Below are 10,490 nucleotides of genomic sequence, written 5' to 3'. Positions count from 1 at the left end.
CTAACAGTGGGGGGAAAAATGGGAAAAGTTATACCAACAAGATGCAAATAAAAATAAAGAACGGAGATCTCAAAATCCAATTAAGTAGAATTCAGACCAAACACCATTACCAAGACAAAGGGCACCTTATGATGATAAAGGCTAAAATAAACATTTATGAAAGATTTGCAGCAAATAATGCAGTAGTTTCTTTCATGCAACAGAAACTACAAGAGAAGATTCAAAGACAACAGAAATATATACACAATAGCAGACTTAAGAACACTTTTCTTAGTCCAAGACAAAAAATACTGTACAAAAACATTTATGATAATTGACTTTATAATTTACATATAGAGACAAGTATACCTCAATAAACTACATAAGGAAAAATACAAATTATGGTCTCCATCAATAATATAATAAAGGTAGAAATCCATAACAATCAAAATATAAGAGAGCCTTACCACCTTGAAATTTTAATTTTTATATTAAACACAGTTTGGCTCAAGGGGAGATGCCAACTGATTTTGAGAATTTCTAGGAAAAAATAATAAAACTACATCAGAGTCTATGAGATACTGCTAACGAATGTTCAGAATAAAATTCATAGATTTAAATATCTATATCAATAAAAATGAGAAAAATAAGACATTGCACTCAAAAAGTTAGAAATATTTAAGGCTTGCTTCATTTTTCACTTTGGATTTTATTATTTTTAAATTAAACAACCTCGATTTGAAAATAACCTGAAACAAACCTAGCTGTATGAAACTGCATTTAGCAATTTTACAATTAGGTATAATATTGGTACTGTTATTTTGAAACTATTATATATTAGGGGAAGAGTACATAAGCAATTATGTTAATATTACTAGTAACCTGCTTTTCTCCAAAGAGAAAAAGATGTGCAATATAAAATCAAATAAGTAAAGAATTATATATTTCATTAGCATTGCAATTATATTAATTGAAACATAAGCACACATTTATGATCTATTTTTATCTTTCTTTGAAAAACCACACGTTTCTTAGATCTTGTATTGAAAAGTCTGAGAAGTAACAACTTGTTTTGCCATGAGCATCTTTAAGCACAAAGATTGTCCTCACCAAATACCCTTTTCACTAAAGCAATGAACACTCCTTTGAGAAATGGCTGCTATTATGTCTGGAGCAGTAAATGAGACTGTTCCTATGATACTGGGACTCATTGTCCATAAGCCATCAAGACATTTGCAGTTGTCAAATGAACATAGAAGTCAATGATGCACAATTTGAGCTTTAAAATGAATAATTACTATAATTATATAAAGGTGTAAATAGAGATGCCACTAGAATTAACAGATAACTAGAAGCTAAAGGAGATTCAATGTGGTAGCAAGATATAAAGTTACATATAAAAATCAATGCCTTCATATATTTAAGCAATAGCAGGTAAAGGGAAAAGTAGAAAAGATAACCCCGTTTACACTGCCAACAAAAATGAAATGTACCCTAGTAACAAATTTAACAAGAAATGTGCACAACTTATGTGAGAAAAACTCTAAAGCTTTCCTGAAAGACCTGAATAAAAGTAAAAATAACATTGTTCTTCAGTAGAATAATGCAAAATGATAAACTGATGACAATATTTTAAAGTATTTTTATGGAGCTAGATTCTATAGTTTATATAATAAAATGACTAACCAAGAATATCCAAGAAACAGGAAAAACTAAACAAACAAAAAATGCATCAATGAATTAGTTCTAGCCCTAACAGACAATAGAATATATTTATACAGTTTCTGTAATTAAAACAGTGTAATATTAGCATGTGAGTAGACAATCAAATCAATGAGGGGAAAATAGAAAGTAATAGATATAACCACAAGTACAATGTGGAAATTTCTATATGTGATAAAAGTGGTATCTCAAGTCACTGGGAGAAAATTTGACTTTTTTAAATTAAATGTTGTTAGAACAACTAAATAGTCCTTTGAAAATAGACAAAATTGAACATAACATCACCTAGGTGAAATTTTGCCCCCAAATAACTAAAAAATGTTCAACATTCATCTTATAATGAGAACCAATCTGAGTATTCAAATTGAAGGATATTCTGGAAAAACCACTGGCCTGAATTTCTCTAAAATGTCAATACCAGAAAAAGGGGGGGGGGGGGCGGTGTCGTGGCTACAGAAGTACTCTAAATTGAAGGACACTAAAGAGACTTGATAACTAGTAAATGCAATATGTAATCCTGGTTAAATCCTGGATTCATATTCATAAACAACAAGATGGTAAGCAAGGATTTGGGGGGGGTCGTGGGGAGAGGTGGGCGATTGAAATTCGAATATAGGCTGCATATACTAACTGAACAGTGTGTAATGGATTCCGACTTCCTATGTCTGAAGAACCTGAGGTGGTATTTCCTAAGGACGTTGTGTTGTGATCCTGTAGGACAGTGGTCCTCAGAGGGGGCGATTGTGCCCCCCCCCCCCCACACACACACACGTTTAGCAGGTTTGAAACAGTTTTGGTCGTCACAGCCGGAGGAAGGGAGGGTTGCTACTGGCACCGAGAGTGTAGAGGCCAGGAGTGCCACTACACATTGTACAGACCCCAGGGCCGTTCTCCGCCCCCCACAACAAAGAATCATCCTGCCCAACATGTCAATAGCGCCCAGACGGAGAAACCCTGATTTAGGAGAATTCTCATTCTTAAGGGACAGGTACTGAGATATTAGACGGAATTAAATGAAACTGTCTTTTGCGCAGATCATATGTTAGTAATGTGTAAAAGCCAAGGGTTACGATGTTCACAACTAACTCAAAATGTGCAAAAACACCGTCCAGGTCCTGCCGCCCTGGCTTCCCTCCAGCCTTGGGACCGGGGGTCCACGCCTCCCCAGCCGGGCTGCCCGCCGAGCCTGCGCCGTGACAGCGGCGGCGGAGGCCACTGCGCACGCGCCGAGCGGCCAGCCGCGCCCACTCAGCGCGACTTCAAAAGTTACAGCGGGGCTGGCGGACCTCGCAGTGCGGCGGCTGCCCGCGGCGGAGAAGGGAAGGGACTAGGGAGGGGAGGGGCGGCTCCTGGGGAGTGACAACCGTGCTTTCCCTAGTGAAGCCCGGAAACCTCCTTCTTTGCGGTCGGCGGAGCGTCGCTCACCCTTTCCGAGCCCCAGCCCGGAGGAGCCCGTGGAGTGCGGCCGCGACGCCGGCCCATCCCTCCCCGGCCCGGCCCGGCCCGGCCCGGCCCAGAGGTGAGTTTCCGCCCTCGCCCTAGCGGACCGACTTCCTGCGCCGACGAGCCCGGGCAGTGCTGCTTCTCGTGATACCGCGGAAGGAAGGCGCCCCGGGCAGGCCCGTTCCACCCGGGCCTCTTGCCAGCAAGAGCTTACCCCGTAACACTTTTAAATACCTTAAAACGCCTCAGCCTGACTCCCTTATTCAAAGAGTTGGCGAGTTTTTCTGTAAAGAGCCAGATAGCAAATATTTTAGGATTTGCAGGCCAGGACCAGTCTCTGTGGCGTATTTGGCTTTTCTTTTTTTTTAATAACCTCATAAAAATGTGAAAACAGCCTTAGCTCCTGGCCCGACAAAACCAGGAGGATGATAGTGATTAGACTGATCATTCACTGCACTCAGCATGGATGTTGGAGCTTGCACCCCAACCATAGCCTTGCAGGAAGGACTCGGGTTCCATGAGGACTGCGACGCCCTGCCCACCTCCCCACGTTTAGTTCACAGTCTTTGGGGTCCACACCTGCACCTCTGCTCCTCCTTCCTGCTGGGTTGCTGGTGGGGAGTTCCTGGCAGTCAGCCAGGAAATCACCTTTCCTCTAAAATGACAATCTTTTCCAATCTGGGAGCAAAAGTCAAAAGTACTTATATTGTGAATAAATTAGCATTAAAGTAATACAGGGGTATTGCAAACAGTTTTATTTTTATAGCATTTTTCTAGTGATAAATGTAGTGTATGTCTACTATGGTAATTAGGAAAACGCTGAAAAATATATTGAAGGAAATAAAAATTCTCTATAATCCCAAACCACACACACAACTATTAAAATGTTTATGTATTCTTTTAGTCCAGTTTTTCCAATGCACATTAATGGGACAACTTACTGAATAACTGGACTTTGAAAAATATTTCTTAAACATTTGTAGCAGTACTAAATACAGAAAAGTGGGCCAACTATAAATACACATTTCAATACACTTTAAAAAACTAGCGCAAACAAACCCTTCTTTGCAACCACCTGGGAGATCAAGAAACAGACCATTGCTAGCTTCCTTTATCCCCTTGCCCAGTCAAGGGCAACTTTCCAGATATAACCAACTGTCTTATCCTCAAATACATAGATTAATGTTGTCTGTTTTTGAATTTCACATTAAATCAATTATTTAGTAAATATTCTGTAGTATTTGTGTTTTTTTTTTTACTTCATATTACAGTTGTTGTTACCCATATCAGATCTTTTTATTTTATTTTTTAATTTTTCTCTTCACTGATTTTAGAGAGAGAGGAAGTGGGGGAGAGAAAGAGAGAGAGAACATCGATTGGCCGCCTCCTGCATGCCCCCCACTGGGATCTGGCCCACAACCTGGGCGTGTGCCCTGACTGGGAATCGAACCTGTGACCTCTTAGTGCATGGGTCAGTGCTCAACCACTGAGCCACAATGGCCAGGCAGTAAGAATTTTATTTTATTTTATGCTGTATACCATTCAATTATATGACTGTACCACAATTTATTTGTACTTTATACTTTTTTTTTTATTAATTTCAGTTTTATTGATATATAATTCACATACCATGCAATTAATCAGTTAAAATTGTGTAATTCAGTGGGGTTTTTTAGTATATTCACAGACAGGTGCAACCACTGCCAGAGTCCATTTTAGAACATTTTCATCACCTCACAACTCCATAATTTAGCTATCTTTTCTGCCCCCATCCTCTCCAGCACTAAGCAAGCACCAGTCTACTTTTTGTCTCTATATATTTGCCTATTCCTGACATTTCATAAAAATGGAATTATATAATATGGGGTTCCTTACACTGAATTGAATATTCTTATTTCCTAGTGTGACATAATTATAGATAATACTACTGCGTATGATATGTATGAGTGGAAACAAATGTCTCACATAGAGATAGATATATTTATTGGCATATATACCTAAAAGTGGAATAGCTGGGACACAGGTTATGCTTATCGTTAGCTATAGTTGATAGTGCCAAACAGTTTTTCAAGTTTATACACCCACCAGCAGTGTATAATGAGTTGTCATTGCTCCATAACCTCCCCAACATTTGGTGGTTGTGTGTTTTCAATTTACATTTCTCTTACTAATGAGAAAGAGCAACATCTTTTGTGTGATTATAAGTCTTTTCTAAATCCTCTTTGATAAAGTGCCTGTTAGGTCTTTACCCCATTTTTCTATTGGGTTGTTTGTCTTTTTTTACTTCATTCATGTATTCTGCATGTAAGTCCATTTTCATTTGTGAGTGCTGCAAAAAAACAAACAAACAAGAAAACACCTTTTCTTAATCTGTGGCTTGTGTTAATCTGATTGTTCAATTTTAATGAATGTAAATTTTTAATGTTTAGTGAAGTCTAATTTATCAATTTTCCTTTATGGTTAGTGCTGTTGCTATCTTGTTTAAGAGGTGATTGCATGCAAGGACATTCTCCTATGTTACTCTCTAAAAAATGCTGTTTTCTTTGAACATTTAGATCTGCTAACCATGTGAATGGATTTTGGAGTATGATGTGAAGTAAGTGTTAATTTTTTTTTATTGAATAGTATCAAGTCATCTAACAGACATGAAATTGGACTCCTAGAAGGCAAAACGACAGAGTATGGGCAGAAAAATATTTTTAAAAATATTCACAAAAACTTTCCAAATTTGATCAAATATATTTTATCCAGGATGTCTGCTTGTTTTCAGTGGAGAGTATATCCCAATAACGAAGCTTTCTATGAGTGGAATTTAGAAGTTAGCATAAAAAGTATAAGTTTTACATCTATATGAATGAGCAGCAGGACAGTTTACAGTTGCACAAAATGTAGAAAAATACTTTGTTAGCCTGGCCAGTGTGTCTCAGTGGTTGAGCATCGACCCATGTGCCAAGAGGTTGCCAGTTCAATTCCCGGTCAGGGTACATGCCCAGGTTTGGGGCCAAATCCCCAGTGGGGGGTATGCAGAAGGTAGCCAATCAATGTTCTCTCTCATAGATGTTTCTCTCTCCCCCTCCCTTCCTCTCTCTCTAAAATTAATAAAGAAAAGAAAATTTAAAAAAGAAAATGACTTTGTTGGATGGAACTGTCCTGAGCATTACTGTACTTATAACATAAACATTGCCTACTTACTAGAGGCCAGTAGTACCACCCAATCATAATAATACCAAATGTTTTTCACAGTATTCCCTCAGGGTACATTATGGCCCTGCATCCACTGTGAACTCCTCTCTCACACGATCCGTCCCTGCCTCCTTTCTCCAAACCCTTTGCAACCTCAGCTTCTGATGCTCACATCTCTCAGACAGCATTGGCCTCTTACGATTCTCTTTTCATTTTCCCAAGTGCTCCTCCCCCAAATACCCTTTTGACTGACTCTTTTCTCCTCCTCAGGTCTGTGTTCAGATGTCATGTTCTCAGTGAGATCTGTAGATTAAATGAAACAAAACAACACAAAAAAACTTGTGCATTCTTTTCACCAACCCTAGTTTGTTTTTTTATTCAGATATCATTGACATATAACTTTATATTCATTTTTGTTGTAAGACATGATTCTATTTTTGTATAGATTGCAAAATGATCACCACACATTGTTATAAAATGTTTACATTTTTCTCAGAGCTGGCATGTGGACAACCTTAATTTATTCCTAAGAACCTTGTATCTTTCAGGGTATTCTTTCAGTTTTTTATTAATAAGAAAGCTCTGATAATATTCTGTAATTTTTACATTTTTAAGGTACATTTGAGCTTCTCAGAAAAAATTATTATTAAGTAGTAAAAGCTCTAGGCTTTTACCAAGGGGAATAAGAAATGTGATATGGTTGTTTCCAGAGCAACAAAAAGCTCCACCTGATTAAGTACACTGAGGGCTTCTCCTTGTTAAATTGGAGTATCCAACCAAATTGCTGAGGGCTCCCTCACAAAGAGGAACTGCTTAGAGTGTCATCAATAAGAAATCTACTTAGTTGAAAGGTAATTTGTATCAACTGTTTTTCTTTAGGTGGTCAGGCTTCAGGATGGACCATGACCTTCCTAAAAGGAAAAAGATGGAAAATCATCGCAGTGACCATAAACTGTGCTGCCAACTGAATAAGGGTTTCTTTGTAGCGTGTGCAGAGTCCAGGAAAATGTTATACCTGCATTATATAATCTGTCAACAACCTAGTTAGCTATTGTCTTAATCTAGGTTATTCTTGAAAGCAGAGCTTGAAACAAAGGCAGACATACTCCGTTTGGCAATGTGATCCAGGGAGCAGGGACGAGAGGGAGAGGAATGACAGAGAGGGAAAAGGGAAAGAAAATCCAAGCAAAACAAGGTAGTGTTATCAAGTGTCCACCACTGTTAATGGTTTCTTAGTGATGAACCTTCTCAGGAGTCTTACTAGAGTTGGTCTCAGAACTGTCTGCCTGAGGGGTGACAGGGAGAAGCATTTCTCTCAGCACCCATCTCTTACGTATTGAGAACCGTGCCCATTGGTGTTAGCTCCCCCATCCCTACAGCCAGGAGAGCCTCACTGGGACCAGAGCCCCACACATGGCCCATCAGAGAGGCCTTGGGACAGGAAGCCAGGTTCTTGGTGCGTGCCCAAAGTGAAGTGCCGTCAGCACAGCAGGGGGAGACCTGCCCAGAACTGTTCACCAGAGCGGTGGCTGCAACTGGAGACTGAAGGCACGTGAGACAGTGCGCAAGAGGCATCTTATAAGCCTACAGAATGTGCTGTTAGCTGTGTCCAAACCCGTTTCCTCCCTTCTTTCTAGAATCAGAATCTCAGTGTCCAGAACAAGATTGGCAGAACAGTTCACTGGGAAGGTTAAATGTATTAGAATATGTACATAAATAACAGTTTTCACCTTGAGGGGTGTTTATAAGAAATAGAACATGAACATGAAAACCTGGAAAAAAATTTTTTTAAATTCTACTTGAAAAATTGCAGTATTGGATAGAGATATTAGATATCTTCTAAACCCATGTAATCTAAGAAAATGAGCACATGTTGTTTGGAGAAATAAAACTAAACTTTTGTTGTGTCTCTATGGGCTTTATAAATCAATGTCATTAACTTTTCTAAGATACTGTTTTCTACCGTCACAGCACTAGCAATACAGAGCTTACAACCAATGACAGGAAAAATGGTAGAAGCATGGGAAAAAAAATACTGGGATAATATCCGTCACATACAGTATGGGCATTAATATTGGTTGGAACAGGGAGAAACTGAATGCTTTGGCTCAGCTTCTCTATGAGGCTCCACCTTAGCAAAAATAGTTTTCTCTGTTCCTACACCCCTGTGATGTCATCGTCATCCTTATTTGGTCTGAAATTTCCACCAATAGAATAAAACCTTTCAGTTATTCAATTCACAATGTGTTGAGCTACTATTTGCTATGTATAGGCACTATACATTGACTAAGATGTAATATAAAACATTATATCCCAAAATTTCAGACTACGTATTCTTTTAAGGTTCACCATTCAACATTTACCAAAACTGACCATTTGACGGACCACAAATCAACCCTCAACAAATTTCCAAAAATTGAATTATACCAGAAATCAATTACATAAAGATAAAACATTTCCCAAATGCTTATAATTTAAGGAACACACTTCAAATGATCCATGAGTCAAACTAAATCACAGTGCAATTTAGAAAGTATTTGGAGATAAATTCTAGTGGCAGTACAACATAGCCAAACTTGTGGGATACTGTGAAAGCAAATACTTATGGGAATGTATAGCTCTAAATACATTACAATTTTCACAGAAAGATGGGCTATCAGTATTCCCAGAAGTCGGGGGGGGGGGGGTTGTTGAAGCAGCTTTTCCGGTCTTGGACAACTGGCAGCAAAGGACGTATCACCAAGGGAAGGAGACAAGGTGACCCCACAGTCGCCCTGCCTGCCAGGTTTAAGCACTGGATCACACTGCAGGAGGGGAAGCTAAGGCAGAGCAGAGCAGGCTTGTTGAGGTGAGGAGACCAAGACGAGTAAGACTGAGATGGCTTGAATTTTCAGGGCAGAGTATCAGTGAAGAGGAAGGTGTGCAGATTTAAAAAAAAAAAAAAAAAAAAAATTCCAGAGATCAGCATTACAGATCCTTTTGTGCCCATTTCTGAACATTAAGCTTACCAATTCTCAAAACTAGCACAAGAGCAGGACACATTTACTTCCATCTAGCCATAGTGGAGAGTCCTCACTCAGAACTCCAGACATTCATTGGGATCCCAGTAAGGGTACACCTTGAGTAAGTAGCCCGACAGTAAAATCTACACTAGACATGCAAAAAAAAAAAAAAAAGCTTACAAACAAACCTCAGTGGCCTTCATAGTATAAAGCTGATCCACAAGTAACTTAAATACCTGTCATAATAAAGTCCAAGTGTGTTATTTCAGGTCCTCCGAGATGCACATGCAAAAATAGATTTACAAGAGATCTATTTGGGGAAATGCCTGTGAGGGTTGAAATAGAGAGGAAGCCAGAGGAGGAAGTCTTCAGACAGTTGCCAGTCTAACCCCTTTGAATGGAAGAGGAAAAGGAGGGTGGAGTAGTCAGAGTCTGACTTTAACACAATTCGAAGAAAGTTTAAGGTCAGGCTGATGAAAAACTCTCAAGCCAAAGTTGCCCCTCTGAGGAGTCCCCTTGTACACAGGAGTGAGTATACCTGCTCCACTCATTGTTCTGATGGAAAAGCCTCATGGGAACTCTGCAGCCTTGGCATGAAAATATCAATGGATTCAGAGAGCAGCAGATGGGGCCCTCAGTCAATAGAGCTCCACTCGGCAGGAGATCTGGGTGGTGCACTTGCGTGGCTGCCCTGGTCCACCCCTTGTGCTTCTCAGCACTATTCATGGAGAAAGACCTCCGTGAGTCCTGTGACAGGGCCTCTCCTCCTGAGCAAAAACTTAGCAGAGGGAGGTTGGTTAATAGGATGAACTACATCCCCTGTGACTGATCTCAGGGCCACAAGTGATCCTCATCCTCTTCTTCCTCTACTATCCCATTTAGGAATTTCCTCACTCCTATCAGTCCCCTTGGGAGTTCTTGGTGGTTTACCTGGTGATGTGATGCAAACTTTCCTTCCTGAGGGTTCTGAACCCTGAGTAATCATCCCCTCCGTGGACTGACTGCCATGTGTGCCTGTTCAGCTACAGTGGGACAAAGGGGCAACAGGAGGCACCAAGTGGCTCACCAGGGGTTGTGCATATCCCTCTTGTCCATTGTGAAGAAGCAGCCCAACCTCCTGTCCATGGTGGTCTATTAATCTGTGAATGTGGTGACTCCTCA

The 10,490-nt window shown here is 39.8% G+C and overlaps 1 long non-coding RNA gene across 1 annotated transcript; it reads left to right on the top strand.

Moving 5' to 3' along the window:
* The first annotated feature begins 3,175 nt into the window (after positions 1-3,175).
* Positions 3,176-8,342, top strand: LOC118617483. The gene is made up of 3 exons (XR_004956831.1): positions 3,176-3,220; positions 5,700-5,740; positions 7,207-8,342. It is a non-coding gene; the product is annotated as an uncharacterized LOC118617483 (long non-coding RNA).
* Positions 8,343-10,490: the final 2,148 nt, after the last annotated feature.

Source organism: Molossus molossus, unplaced genomic scaffold (genome assembly GCF_014108415.1).
Source record: "Molossus molossus isolate mMolMol1 unplaced genomic scaffold, mMolMol1.p scaffold_m16_p_5, whole genome shotgun sequence".
Lineage (NCBI taxonomy): Eukaryota > Metazoa > Chordata > Mammalia > Chiroptera > Molossidae > Molossus > Molossus molossus.
The sequence above is the reverse complement of the archived record's forward strand: the minus strand, read 5'-3'. Positions and strand labels throughout refer to the sequence as shown.